We start from the raw sequence: 15,914 nt of genomic DNA, 5'->3' as shown, positions 1-15,914 counted from the left end.
TCACACATGCTACAGTGATTTGTGGACTTGGCAAATCTAAAGTGCAGAAAGTGTGCCCCACCTACAGGGATAAAATGCAGTCCTAATTTGTGTGTTTTTAAAAGAGGCAATTATTCCTCTACTGGAAGCCTCTCCTCCATCCTTAGATACTGTAATCTCCAGAGGACAATGTCCAGAGGACAACCCATTCTTAATTTTTCTTCCATTGCTTCAGCAGCAGCACCTTTTCCCAAATCTACTAACTGAAAAAGCACTGAAGTTAATAATCTGTCAGTTTTCTCATTCAATTTCCATCTTGAGAAAGCTTCACCTCAGAATGAGAGAGTGGGAGGCTGGGGGAAGGGGAGTGGGGAATAACTGATTAATGGGGAGGGCGTTACTTTGGGAGGTGATGAAAATGTTCTGGAATTAGACAGTAGGGATGCCTGCACAACTCTGTGAATATACTTTTTTAAAAAAAACAGTAAATTATACACTTTGGGTAAATTTATGGCACACTTGTCATGTATCAACTTTTAAAATAAATAAAATGTGGGCAAGCCCAACTTTTCTGTAGAGAAAGTTGGATGAAGCGAGCAAATAGCAGATGGACAGCCAAGTACCATCTAAAAACCAAGCTGAATAAATTCACGTAATTAAAAATGAGGAAACTAGCCCTGACTTTCCATTCAGCTCACAGAAGGATGGGATGAAGCTGGGGCAAGAAAGTGCACAATTACAGAACTGGGTGGTTAACTTTCCTTGTTGGTCTCCGAGCGCCTGTCTTGATATAATACTTTATTAATTAATTCGACCAGCCGAACCTCAGAAGAGACTATGTGCAGACAGCGAGCGCTGGGGGACGCCATAGATTGTTTTTAAGGCTCACTCGACAAACCCCTCTGCAAGCCACCCCGGCGCAGCACAGTTCTTGCTGACTTGCACGACCCGCCGCGAAGAGTTGCCTCAGGGTTCCACACCGAGCGGGTGGAGAAGAACGGTCAAGGGGAGGACGCTTCTGTGGCCATGGGAAGGGGGAGGAAGGGGAGTTGAGGGTGCAAGTCTGCTTAAGGGCGCTCGCAGCCTCCCTCGACGACCACCAGAAGCCCCTGGAGACTCCAGAAGCCCACGCCGTCCCGGCGGGGTTCGACTGGCCGCAGGCCCAGTGCGCCCACACCCTCCCCCACCTCCCGGCCCCGGCAACCTCGGCCGGAGCCATCTCCGAGTCGGTTGAGGGCGACCGAGGCCACCTGCCGCTCCGCTGATGAGGAAGAAAGTGGTCGACCGCCACTCCCTCCAGCGGAGCCGAGCCGAAAACTTCTCGGGGAGACGCTTCGGAGAGCTCTCTCACTCGATCCCGGACTAATGAAAGGGCCCCGGGGGCACCCAGGGCCGTGCGTCGGGACGCGTCCGCACCCTCCCGCCTCCCGGCCCCGCTCGGACTTTCCCGCTGACCCCGAGCCGGGCGCGCCGCACTCCCCTTCCAAAACCCCCGAGCCCCTCCGCCACAGTGTGCCGAACCCCGCGAGTTGCGGGGCCCAGGAACCTCTCGGACCCCGTCCCTAGGCCCGTCCTTAGGCCGCCGGGGTGACCCGGCAAGAAAGAGCCTGCGGGGGGCTGCCCTCCACCACCGCCACGGCCGCCGTGCGCCCCGGCGCGCCCCAAGCTGGCCTGACTGGGCGTGGAGACCAACGGGGGCAGGGTCGGAGCCCCACGCCCCCGGCCAACCCGCCCGGGAAGGTGGCGCGACACAGCCCCCAGCTCCACTCACCTCCAGCAGCTCCTCTCAACCTGCCGCGCGCGCCGGCCGCTCGCCGCCTCGCCCGCGGCTCGGGGACCTCGGAGAAGGGGGCGGGGCGCAGGGGGCGGAGCCGGCCCCGGCCGCGAGCGCCAGAATTAAACCCCGCACGCACGGGATCAGCCAGGGCTCAGCTGCTACCGCAAGGGCAAGGAACTCGGGGAGACCCGCAAGCCTCCGACTCCGGGCAGGAAACGGCTGCGGCTGCGTCCCGGAGGGACAGCTCCGGCCTGCAAAACCCCAGACGGCTCCCGGGACCTCAAGGAACCCCTGCTCTCGGCGGCGCTCTCTACCCGCGCGAGCCGGCCGGCGGGCAGACTCCAATGCGCCTGCGCGCCGATCAGACTCCACCAAGCCCACCGGGCACCTTCGCTCACCTCAGCTGCCTCACCCCGGTCCGCTGGCTTCTGCCCCGCGAGCAGCAGGCAGAGCCGCTCCTTCAGCCCCGGCACGCTCCTGCTGCAGCTGTGTGTTTACTTTCTTTCCCCGAGGGAGAGGAAAAAATCCATCCCCAGTGAGACGTGCGTCAGTTCGATTCCATCAGTTCTTACCTGGAGGGGTACCTGGACGCGCGGGAGGCTGGCACTGTTAACACGCCGGCTTAGCGCCTCTGATTAAAGAAATTGATCAGGGACTGTCGGCTTGTTTCCTGGCCCCTGGTGACACCGGGATTCTGGAGCATACAGGGATCTGGTTTTCTGCAGGTGCCTGAGCGGGACGAGCCGTGTCCTCCGTGCGTTCGCGCCGGCTCGGCTGCAGGACGGAGTCCTCAGTGAAAAGGAGAGAATGCATGTCCAGAAGGGTGTAGGTGTTCTGAGGACTTCAAAGAAGACGCAGTGCCTGGGTAGGCAGCTTAGAAGCGAACTAGGAAGTCAGACACTCTCAATCCGTAGCAACCTAAGCGGGTGCAAGGGAGGCTGTGACTTCAGTCTTCTTTCAAATTGAAGATGGTTTGAATAAACAGGGCGGGAGGACCGACAAGTATTACCAAGAAACACTAATGCCAGCTCTCCAATCACTGATTTTTGTTAAGGTCGGGTAGGGGCAGTTTGCCCACTAAGTTCTCCAGCACACTACACCTCCCAGAGGGGCTTTCAGTTCAGTTCAGTTCAGTCGCTCAGTCGTGTCCGACTCTTTGCGACCCCATGAATCGCAGCACGCCAGGCCTCCCTGTCCATCACCAACTCCCGGAGTTCACTCAGACTCACATCCATCGAGTCAGTGATGCCATCCAGCCATCTCATCCTCTGTCATCCCCTTCTCCTCCTGCCCCCAATCCCTCCCAGCATCAGAGTCTTTTCCAGTGAGTCAACTCTTCACATGAGGTGGCCAAAGTACTGGAGTTTCAGCTTCAGCATCATTTCTTCCAAAGAAATCCCAGGGCTGATCTCCTTCAGAATGGATTGGTTGGATCTCCTTGCAGTCCAAGGGACTCTCAGGAGTCTTCTCCAACACCACAGTTCAAAAGCATCAATTCTTTGGCACTCAGCCTTCTTCACAGTCCAGCTCACATCTATACATGACCACAGGAAAAACCATAGCCTTGACTAGATGGACCTTAGTTGGCAAAGTAATGTCTCTGCTTTTGAATATACTATCTAGGGTGGTCATAACTTTTCTTCCAAGGAGTAAGCGTCTTTTAATTTCATGGCTTTAGGCAGTCACAAAATTTTTGCAAGTAGGTTAAAGTGAAGAGTTATCACGAGATGCTAGCCTCTGGGGAGAAGAGGCTGTGAAATCCCTATATGTTCACAGCAAAGCACACCTGCAGATTCCTGAAACCAATGGCCCCTGCCTGTGAAGAAGATAAGCGAAGGACAGCTCAAAGATACATGGAGGCAGGAAATCTCACTTAAAAAGCTCAGACTCTTTGCAAGCTCACCAGGTGACAGTAAACAAATTCTTTCCCTTCTCCTTGACCTCCGTTTCTTTATCTGTAGAATAGGCTATATGGATTCAATAGATCTTTAAAATCCCCCCTCTCCCAAATGTCTATGATTCTATATAAAGAATAATTTTATTGTTTATTGTTTTATTGAGATGGTTGGATGTCATCACCGACTGGATGGACATGAGTCTGAGCAAACTCCAGGAGTTGGTGATGGACAGGGAAACCTGGCATGCTGCAGTCCATGGGGTCACAAAGAATCAGATATGACTGAGCCACTGAACTGAAACAATACTTATTCCCAAGGGGGGGTCCTGCATACACGAAGGATGCCATCCATCCTTTTTTTCTCCTTGCTTACATTTACTCAGTAAACATTTATTTCATAGGTCCTATTGACTCAGTGCTAAAGAATCTGCCTGCCAGTGCAGGAGACAGGTTGATCCCTGGATGGTTGAAGATCCCCTGGAGAAGGAAATGGCAAACCACTCCAGTATTCTTGCCTGGGAAATCCCATGGACAGAGGAGCCTGGCGGACCACAATCCATGGGGTTTGTAGAATGGGGTCGCAAAGAGTCAGACTGAGTGACTCAACAACAACAAATGAAGATTAATCAATCAAAAGTATGGCATGTGTGCTAAGTCGCTTCAGTTGTGTTCAACTCTTTGCAAAGCCATGGACTGTAGCCCGCCAGGCTCCCCTGTCCATGGACTCCTCCAGGCAAGAATACTGGAGTGGGTTGCCATTTCCTCCTCAAGAGGATCTTCCCACCTAGGGACTGAACCCACGTCTCTTATGTCTTCTGCACTGGCAGGTGGGTTCTTTACCACTAGCACCACCTAGGAAGTCCCCCAAAGTACGGCAGATTCTGAACTTTTAGTGGGTTTATATTTGAAGTTTTCTTTATTTTTAGTCATTTTTCTATTGATATGCAATTCACATAGCATAAAATTTGCTCTTAAAGTGTATAATTTCATGATTTTGAATAGTTATGCGACCATCACCACTATCTGATTCCAGAACTTTCATCATTTTCAATAACAAATTCCATACTCATTAGCAGTCACTCCTCACCCACCCCGTTAGCCCCAAGCCACCACTAATCTATTTTCTGTCTCTATGAATTTGCCTATTCTGGACATTTCATATAAATAGAAACATGTAACATGCAGCCTTTGGGTTTGGCTTCTTAAACTTAACATTTGCAGGGTTCAACCAAGTTGTCACATGTATTAGTACTTCATTCCTTTTTATAGTTGAATAATCTTCCACTGTATGGATAAAACCACATTATGTTTATCCATTCATACATTGATGGGCACTTTGGATTGTTTCCACTTCTTGGCTCTTAAGAATAATGCTGCTAAGACATTCGTGTACAATTTTTTGTGTAAACACATCTGTTCATTTCTCTTGGGTGTATGTCTAGGAGTAGAATTTCTTGGCTAAACTCTTTGAGGAACTAATACACTTTTCCAAAGTGGCTATACTATTTTACATTCCTATTCAGTTCAGTTCAGTTCAGTTCAGTCGCTCAGTCGTGTCCGACTCTTAGTGACCTCATGAATTGCAGCACACCAGGCCTTCCTGTCCATCACCAGCTCCCGGAGTTCACCCAAACTCATATCCATCGAGTCGGTGATGCCATCCAGCCATCTCATCCTCTGTCGTCCCCTTCTCCTCCTGCCCTCAATCTTTCCCAGCATCAGGGTCTTTTCCAATGAGTCAACTCTTCGCATGAGGTGGCCAAAGTATTGGAGTTTCAGCTTTAGCATCAGTCCTTCCAAAGAACCCCCAGGACTGATCTCCTTTAGAATGGACGGGTTGGATCTCCTTGTAGTCCAAGGGACTCTCAAGAGTCTTCTCCAACACCACAGTTCAAAAGCACCAATTCTTCGTCACTCAGCTTTCTTCACAGTCCAACTCTCGGATCCATACATGACCACTGGAAAAACCATAGCCTTGACTAGACAGACCTTATGAGGGTTCTAATTTCTCCAAATCCTTACTGACTATTGTCATATATGTATGGTAGGTGGTAGTTCAAGATTTTAATTTGCATTTCCCTAATGACTAGTAATGTTGAGCATGTCTTCATATCCTTATCAGGGCCATTTGTATATCTTCTTTGGAGAAATATCTATTCAAATACTTTGCTCATTTTAAAATTGGGTTATATGTCTTTTTACTGGTGGTCTTTATAAGAGGTCTTATATCTGATAAGTAACACTAGTCCTTTATCTGATATATATATATATATTTATAAATATTTTCTCCTATTATGTGGCTTGTCTTTTCACTTTCTTGATAGTGTCCTTTGAAGCACATATATTTTTGACAGTCATATTTTTACAATACAAAATAACATACACTAATGCATAATACTTAAGAGCTAGACTATAAAAGTGATTCATACCCATTATAAGAAAAAATTAGAAAAATATAAAAAAGAATAAAGAAAAATAACAATTGCTTATGGCTGTGTCCTAGATTGGGCCTTCTGTGGTGGCTCAGTGGTAAAGAATCTGCCTGCCAACGTAAGAGACATGGGTTTGATCCCAGGGTCAGGAATATTCCCTGGAGAAGGAAATGGCAACCCACTCCAGTATTCTTGCCTGGGAAATCCTGTGAACAGAGGAGCCTGGTGTGCTACAGTCCATGGGGTCGCAAAAGAGTCGGACACAACTTTATTGTCTAAACAATAATAACTATCCTAGATATAGCCACTGTTAAGATTATAGCAAGTTTCCTTCAGGGCCTTTCTAACACTTACTATTTATTTATTTGATACCACCCTCAATGGCATCATGTGGTCCCATGCTCTATACTTGTGGTCATATTGAGAACTGTCTTACTGGCAACATCTCCATGTTCAGAACCGTCTCCTCTCCCACCTTTCCCATCAAAACCAATTTGTCCTGTGTCCATTCCCTCAGGATTCAGTTAAGGTAATCTAGTGCATGGATGATGAGCATGACGATTATACACACTTGGCAGTTAAGGAACATCTGCTCTAGTTCTGAAATATATTCTATCAGACCACTTACATTGTGGCCTTTCATGTAATGGGTCATCTCCCATATACTATGTGCAAGTACCAGCAGCCAATTCTAACCTCCCTGAGCCCCAAGCTCCTTGTCCAGATAATGGGAGAATACCTACTGTGCCTGCTTCACCAAGCTACAGTAAGGATGAAACCTCACAGAATGAGTTGGGTCAGAATGGACCCTGGATATGCTGCAGGTAAGAATCTGACACCTTAAGTGTCCCATACACTCAGGCCTAATAACGTACATGGCAGCAAGGAGAGATATCAGGAGAGAATGAGGAAGACATGGGAGGTTACCAAAGTTTGTTAAGACTTTGGTAAGGTCACCAAAGTTTACCAAATCTTAGGGGCAGGTAGAATTGGGACAGGCTCTGGAAGTAATTTCTTAATATTCATCTTCATCTCCCCCAACTTCAATTATTTTTTTACAGTGGATGTATACCATAGTTAGTATCAAGATTTTTTTTTTTTAAGTTTTTGTCATCCTCAAATCTTTTACAGAGATGTGAAGGAGGGTTTTTTGCTGTCTTCATGCCAGAGTGTTAAAGTCAAACTGGCAAGAACGTTTGTGTGTGCATATGTGTGTGTGTGTATGTGTAAGAGAGAGAATGCACGGACAAACCTGAGCACAAGTGAGTCACCCTCAAAGGGCAGGTGAGCTGTGGGGCAGGGGACTGTACCTCTAAGACAGCGGATTCACCACCTGCAGGTACTTTTCCAGTGCCAATCTTGGGAGTTTCCTAAGGGAAACTCCTTGGGAGTTTCCTGTGTGTTCCCTCGCCCTTGCCCAAGGTCTGACTGCCACTAAGGAGTCATCTTTTTAAGGAACATTTATTAATATTACAAAACCCTAGTCTCTGAATCACAGTCTGGAAGATCTATCTTCTGCCAGTGGCTCTGTGGTTTCCTCTTCCAAAAGAGAGCTTCAGCTTCTGTGGCTGGAGAAAGCTAAAATAGAGAAGCAGAAGGGAATGGCCCATACAGCTGGCTTCTGCTTCTTTCTGTATCCCAAAGCTCATAACTCACATTTCACGAGTTGGTTTGCTGCTTAGTTAGAAGCCTTACAAAGCTTATGAAATAAATGTAAAATAATCTAATTGCCGACTGTCATCAGAAAACACATAAGGCAATGATTACCTAAATCTAGAAAGAAAAGAAGGTCTCATTTACTTCAACCTGTAATGGTTCCTGGAAATGACTGCTTGAAAGGTAAAAGACTCATCATCAACTCACTTGCTTTTGTTATTTTACAAAGCAAGTTAGGGTTCAGTTTGCAATAGGCTGAAGCCCTTTGTGAATATGTTTTATATGTTGCAGAAGGACTTAACCCTAGTTCAGGAAATTTAAGCTAACAGCAATCTGTATTCATAATGATAATCATTATATCATTGTTACTATTATAAAATATTTACAGAGCATTCAAAGGTGTATGACGTTCTCCTAGGATGCTAAGTGGAGGGATTATATGTACAAGCCTATCCCTGCAGAACCACTATATTTAGAGCAATTATTCAACAGATATTTACTGAGGGTCTACTGTGCCCAAAGGATTGTGTTAATTTTTATAAAAGACACAAAGATGAAGAATCCCAAGAGACTACCTGACATTTTGGGGTGTTAACACATACACTAGATTAACTGCAGTATAATAATAGACTTTGGCTTGAAAGATATAAGTATTAATAATGTAAGTATCATAGCTACTATAATACTTATACTTTATTTATAATATGTAATACTTATAGTAGTAATATAGCATTATTATATTTAAAAATTTTAGTAATTGATAGCAATTATTAAGAACTTGCTTGTCGACATACAGATGGCTAATAAATTCAAGAAAAGATGCTCAACATTGCTCATTATTAGAGAAATGCGATCAAAACTACAATGAAGTATCACCTCATCCCAGTCAGAATGGCCATCATCAAAAAACCTACAAACAATAAATGCTGGATAGGGTGTGGAAAAAAGGGAACCCTCTTGCACTGTTGGTGAGAATGCAAATTGACACAGCCACCATGGGGAACAGTATGGAAATTCCTTAAAAAAAAAACCTAAGAATTAAACTATCATATGAGCCAACAGTCCCACTACTGGGCATATACCCTGAAGAAACCATAATCGAAAAAGGCACATGTACCCCAGTGTTCACTGGAGCACTATTTACAATAACTAGGACTTGGAAGCAACCTAGATGTCCACTGTCAGATGAATGGATAAAGAAGCTGTGGTATATATACACAGTGGACTATTACTCAGTCATAAAAAGGAACACGTTTGAGTCAATACTAATGAGCTGGATTAAACTAGAGCCTGTTATATAGAGTGAAGTAAGTCAGAAAGACAAATGTCATATAATAACGCATAGAAATGGAATCTAGGAAGGTGGCACTAATGAACCTGTCTTCAAGGCAGCAGTGGAGATGCAGACAGGGAATGGATTTATGGACAGGGGGTGGGGAGGAAGAACTGAGAGAGTAGTACTGAAACATATGCATTACCATGTGTAAAACTATTATGTTGGTGAAAAAGTAACTTTGATTTTGCATTGTTGAACATTGCAATTAGATATTAGAATGTATTCTTCAATAAATGTGGTTATGTTCTTAAAAAAAAAAAAAGAACTTGCTTCTCCTGTGAGATAGACATGATTATTATTCACAATTTACAGAAATGAAGATGGAACTTTAGAGAGGTTCAAATATCCGTAGGAAGCCACCACAGTGCTCTGTGGTGGAGGCAGGACTCTCACCCAGGTGGCAACAGTGCAGAGCCAGGTTTCAGCACTGATTATTCCAGCTAGGACAGCACATGCATTACATTGTTTTGTTTTGCTTTTGCAACCATGTTAGCAATAAACTTTGAGTTGAGTCACTGTCACTGAAGCCTTTTCTCCTTTGGCAAGGAAACCCTGACCCAGTGACCTTTTGACCTTGACCTCACAGCGCCATTCTCTAAGCCTGGAGTTTTCAGACAACTGAGCTCTCTTTTGAGCCTTGGAGACTTCTCATCAGACAGACTTTTAATGGAAGATAAAAATGAAGTTTCCGTGAGTGAAGCTGACAGGGAGGGGAGACTTGCATAGGTGGTAGGGGGATTGGGGATGGGGAAGGAAGGAAGGAGGCTGCCCCATATTCAACTGAAGATAATCACAGCTGACTCTTAATCAGGAGCGCTGATGTCAACACAACCTCAGTCTCGTTTTTAAAGAAGCGTTAACTTTCCATCTCCTCCCACTGGTAAGGCTGCATCTCAAGCCTCATCAGGTTCCTGCACATTAACTAGACTGACGGTCATGAACCTGATGAGGTTTTAGAATTAATCCGGTTTAATGTCTCTGGATATATTAAGTATAGTTCCCTTCGATCACAAATTATTTTTTAAATGTTAAAGATGGCTTGCCTACCTGGAGGTCCTCAAAACCCTGTAAGGAATGTGGGTGAAGTCAGAGCTTAAGGACCAGAAGCAACCAAGCTGAAGAAATGATGACTCCCCACTTACAGGATGTGGTTACGTAAGAGCCTTCTAATGAATGGTGTATTCAAAAGGAGACCTGGGACGTGTAACATTGTGCTGGATTTCAACAAAGACGGGCTTAGTCAACTTCACAGCTGTAGAGCCTGACAAAGCACAGCCAAAGAAGGGGAGGAGAATGGTTAAAGTGAAGGAAGCAGACACAGAGTCTGGGGACAATGGCTTTCGTTCAGGGGGATCCTCTCCAAAATTCTGCTTTGAGACTTGGAGAGAAGGTTTTATTGTCTCCTGTCATTCCATAATTCAGCAGGAAAAACATCTAGTTCTCGAAAGCTATTATTATTGTCTTCACTCACAGGTTCACTCAGCTCCCTTGCACTCACCATCACAGGCCAGCATAAAGTGCAGCTCACTTATTTAGCCAGCACTTGTCTTCAATATCTGTTTGTAGTCTGTGTACCTTAGGAGGACTTGCCCCCTCTGTCTTGTCTTTTATGTATCTGAGAGCAGAGACAGTCTATTTAACTCTCAGTCATTGCTTAGCTAACTGGCACCACTGTTATAGTGCCAGATATTATGTTACCAGTTGAAATGAACTCAAATGTCCTGCAATCGGGGATATTTGAGAGGACGTGACATAGCCACAGGGAGGAATGCTATACAGACAGTAAAAATGCCAAGAATGTTGCAATCTAGTGCTATATGTGAAGTGATTCTGAGGGGAAAAATCAAATACAAAGAGGAGTGTATTATCAATAACATGTAAAAAATAAATGCTTGTAAACTATCAAGGATCAGTGGGACTCTCTAAAGATCCAAAGTGATATAAAAAATGACAAAATTGGGTTAGTTCCAATAAATTATATATTTTCAAAAGTTAATTAAAACATATATGTATAGGTATATATGTATACATACACAAAACAAAACTGCCGTACATATATGCATATGTATATATTTCAATTAACCTTAAATATAAGGGCTTCCCTGGTGGTTCAGGTGGTAAAGAGTCTGCCTGCAATGCAGGCGACCCAGGTTCGATCCCTGGCTCAGGAAGATCCCTTGGAGAAGGAAATGGCAACGCACTCCAGTATTCTTGCCTGGGGAATTCTGTGGACAGAGGAGCCTGGTGGGCTACAGTCCATGGGGTTGCAAAGAATCAGACACAACTGAGCGAGTAACTCTTTCACTTATATACATATGTATATGTTTTAATTAACTTTTGAATACACAGACATACAGTATAGTATTTGTTGTTTGTTGCTGCATAAACAAATTACCCTAAAACTTGGAAGCTTGAGACAAATGCTTATCAACTCACACACCTTCTGAGGGTGAAGAATTCAGGGTTTGCTTAGCTGGATGGTTCTGGCTCAGGGTCTCTTGTGAAGTTACAAAATACCAGGGAGAACTGCTGCCATCTGAACCCCTGACCAGGCCCACTTCCAAGAAGGCTCTGACTCACATGGTTGTCGGCAAAAGGCTTCAGTTTCTTATTGTGTGGATGTCGTAGCGGGGTTGCCTCTCCAAGGACTGCTCATGACATGGCAGCTGATTTCCCTCAGAACTAGTAATGACTGAGAGAGAGAATGACCAATATCATAGCTGCAATGACTTTTAACACCTAATCTCAAAAGTGGCATGCCATCACTTCTTTCATCTTCCTTGGTCCCATAGGCCAGCCCTGGTGCAGTGTGAGAGGGACTGTACAAGTGTGCGAGTACTCAGAGACAGGAATCATGGGGGATCATCTTGGAGGCTGGCTATTACAACTATTAGAAACAATAATAAGACATTTTTGTACAAAAGCATGTTTTGGTTATTAAATATACATTTCAAATATACACTGAAATAGGTTATTTTGAGATACCTAATCCTCCTAGCGATACATTTCAAGAAATAATAACAATATTTATTTGGCACATTTTACATGCCAAGCCACTGTGCTAAGCATTTTACATGGACCTTCTCCTATAACCCTGAGAACTTAAAAGGAAGCACTTTTAGTTGCCTCATTTCGTAGAGATGGAACTTGAAGCACAGAGAGGTTGAGTAACTTACCTAGGGCACACATCTAGCAAGTAAGGAAACCAGAATGTGAACTCAGATCTATCAGTTAGAGGACATACATCACCACCAAGCTATACTGATTTTCTCTAGTCATAGTTTTGTGAAAGAAATCCTAACCTACTCATGTTTTACAAATTAAGAACCATCATTCTAGGTAAATAGTTGAGGATTTCCCTGCAGTCAGAATAAATAAGCTAAAACTCTAAATTGGAAGTTGGGTTCATGGAGAACTTTATCATGATTAAGACAGTAACAGTTGCCTAGTCCTCTCTCCTTCCCTTTGCCGTCTCTCCACTCCAGCCAAACTGGCCTTGTTCTTGAGGCACTGCAGGCGTGCTGCCCCTTCAGGTCCTTTGTGCTTGATGTCCCTCTTCTACTCCCCTAGAGCAGCCTGGCTCCTGCCATCACCTCCTTTTCTCAAATATCACCTTCCCAGAGAGGCCCACTGTTCCCACACTGTTTAAAATTGGCCACTCCATCCCATCACTTAGCCCCATCGTCCTTCCCTTGTTCTTCTCCTATGACACTTATCACCATCTGCAATCTACAGAATTTACTGATGCAGTATGCTCATATTTCTCTCCCGATCCCAGAATGCAAGCTCCTCAAAGACAAGGATGAGTGTTTTGTTCACTGACTCCCACATTGTTCAATGAGGATCTCCAGCACAAGTGTCTGGTATATAGTATATGTTCAATAATAAACATGTGTTGGATAAATGAAGAAATAGCAATAGGGAGCACAAAACATGAAGTTGATATCAGAGCAGTTCAGTTGAAAATGTAATGGTCAATTTATTTTCCAGCCATACCTCTTTAAATTTAATTTTGAAATTATCTACAGATTTTGCCCAAATAGATGGTTCTAGAGAAAACTGCTTTCTGTTCATGGACATTTTACATTTATCACCATGTGTGTTTATTTTGTAACCAGAGTAGATATATTAGAAGTCTCTAGAAACAAAAGAGTTCTAGAAACAGAAGATGCTTTTAACCTAGAACACAAATAAACTAGGTCAGGATTGAAGTATTTCCACTGCCCAAGTGATAACCTATCCCTCTGTCTAGTGACCCTATAAAACCTGGAGATCAGGCAAATATTTACCTTACCTTTCACATTAGACAAAGTCAGTTAAGCAAATGACATTTCATAATGAATGAAATGAAAGAACTTCCTTCCTATATTTATTCTGGATAATCTATTAATTTTTAGTATGTTTTGTTCCCCCAGACATAGAGCTATTGTTTGACAGAAGGTCAGCATTCTTTCTAACTTTTCCCAGTTCTGCATAGGACTGTTAACTATAATCTTGGTCATTTCAGAATGCCAGCTTACTAGTTGCCATTATATTCAGTAAAAGTCTCATTGATATTGAGTTTTGTTTCTTCAAACCAACTAAACATACCAACTATAGTAATAACAGCTAACCTTTATTAGATACTCGCCAAGTGCCAGCCATCCTGCCTATATGATCTCTAACACTTTCAGCAACTCTGCAGGAGAGATCCCATAGTTTCGATGCTCAGTGAAGTTAAAATATTTGTCAAGATCACGCAATCAGGGCAGAAACTCAAAGCAAGATTTCTAATTTCCAAATCTGGGCCAGTTTCAAGGTACCACTCTCTGGCCCTATCAGCTGAAACACTAGACTTACCTGCTTACCTAGGTAACAATCAAATATTGCAGGGCATTATATTTGCACTACATTTTTTTCATTGTGTATCTGAAATTCAAATTTAACTGGATGTCTTATATTTTCCTGATCCACAGTCAGATGTATTTTTTACTGTACCCCTGGCCCCCCTCTGGATGTCGTGTACTTTTATTTGCTAAATCTGGCAACATGTGGAAGGAACTTTGGGAATTAAGTTTTGTGTTCCTTAGGAGTGTGTGATAAAATGATCAGGAGGGCTTTTTCAATATATCTACACAGGCTCTACCCCATGTTGCTAGGATTCTAGAGTGAACTCAGGCCTATTTGTTTATTGAAAACATGTATTGATTGAGTTGTTCCTACCCTGTGCCAGGTACACCTCTAAATTCTGGAAACACAGCAAAGAAACAAAAAAAAACTCTACCTTTGAGGATGTTCCTTGGTGACGCCACAGCTCACCCCTGTTAAGAAACAATGGTTGGGATTTCCCTGGTGGTCCAGTGGTTAAGAATCTGCCTTCCAATGCAAGGGATGTGAGTTTGATCCCTGGTCAGGGAAGTAAGATTCCCACATGCCCTGGGGCATCTGTGGAGCCCACGCACCAGAAATAGAGAGAAGCTGTGCGCCACAATGAAAGATCCCATGTACTGAAGACATTGCCAAAAATAAATAAATATTTTTTTAAAAGAAAAAGAAACAATGGGTCAAGCAGCTTCATTTTTGAGGCCCAGAACAGTGCCATGATGGCTCAAGATCACTGACAGAGGAGGAACTGGGAATCAAGTCTCCTCACTCCTAGTAGAGGACTTTTAAAACTCTCTGCTGACTGTACGTCCTCAATTTTTCCAATACTCCCTTTTCAGTATTCTGTTATCCCTAAAATTACAGTCTTCGATAAGCAAAATATGGTCCCAGAAATTATATCATCCTTAAATACTTAATACTTAATAATAAATAAACTTAATAATAAATAAACTCAATAAATAATAAATAAACTTAATAATAATAAATAATACTTAATAATAAATAAATACTTAATACTGCTTGAGACCCCCTTGACCACAACACCAAGGTGATAGGTGTCAACAGATAGCAGTAATAGAGAACCATGATCCCAAATGAAAGTGGTGTCCTTACGGATGCTTCACTATCTGTGTGCAGCTTTTTTCATGGGCATTGACTTCTTCATCCTCCCAATAACCCTGGGAATGAGACAGGAAAGATGTTACTGTAACTGTTCATGTATCCAAGTTCAAATAACCCATACATGGTCAAAAACAGGGCTCAAAATCAGGTTTTTCTCTCTCCAAGTTGGAATAAAATAATCTGAAGGTGAATGAGAACTTGGGGTTGTTTCATTCTTTCTTCTTCCAGCATGAATAGGCAGTAAAGGCTGAAGATACTTCCTGCAGCTGGTGAGGCTCTAAACTCTCTGCCTACTCCAAAGCATCTCCCTCCCCAGGAACACCGCCCTCCTCTCTTCTCAGGCTCCACAACCCCACCACATGGGACAGCGTGAACATAGACCATTGATGGCAAAACACAAAAACAGAACTTCAAGTGAAATGCACACAAGTTACTAAGATTCACATGCCAGCGCATCTCCAGATTTGTAGGAATTCGTGGAGCAGAATGATCAGTTTAGTACTGAGTTCATAGGGCGTTAGTGGCCTTGCTGGACCATTTCCTTACAAGATAACTGAAATCATGCTGGGCCACAGAAGAAGAAACCTGGAGATGAGAGCTTGGGAAAGTGGGGCCTAGGTTTGAAGGGAAGATGTTGACTCCTTGTCACATTTGCATGAGTCCCCAAAGTAGGCACACTCTTTTTTAGGGAGTGAAATGCAAATTCCACAAGAATTAGAAAATTAAAACTGGCAGAGGTTACTGACATCTGTGCCTCACTGAGCCTTATGTTCAAGCTGCATCTTGTAGTGAGGGATCACTAGCCGGGCATTTAGAACCCAATTCTAAACCACCTCCATCATTTGAAGACTG

General features: G+C 43.8%; 1 protein-coding gene across 11 annotated transcripts in view; it reads right to left on the bottom strand.

The window, feature by feature from the left end:
* The window catches only part of KANK1 (KN motif and ankyrin repeat domains 1), a 216,009-nt gene extending 214,189 nt beyond the window's left edge, over positions 1-1,820 (bottom strand). For all 11 annotated transcript variants that reach the window (XM_060410924.1, XM_060410915.1, XM_012123804.5 and 8 more), the window contains exon 1: positions 1,751-1,820. The gene's annotated coding sequence lies outside the window, so the exon portion shown is untranslated. The remainder of the gene's footprint in view (positions 1-1,750) is intronic.
* Between the last annotated feature and the right edge of the window lie 14,094 nt (positions 1,821-15,914).

The sequence above is a fragment of the Ovis aries genome, chromosome 2 (genome assembly GCF_016772045.2).
Source record: "Ovis aries strain OAR_USU_Benz2616 breed Rambouillet chromosome 2, ARS-UI_Ramb_v3.0, whole genome shotgun sequence".
NCBI classification, from domain to species: Eukaryota; Metazoa; Chordata; class Mammalia; order Artiodactyla; family Bovidae; genus Ovis; species Ovis aries.
The sequence above is the reverse complement of the archived record's forward strand: the minus strand, read 5'-3'. Positions and strand labels throughout refer to the sequence as shown.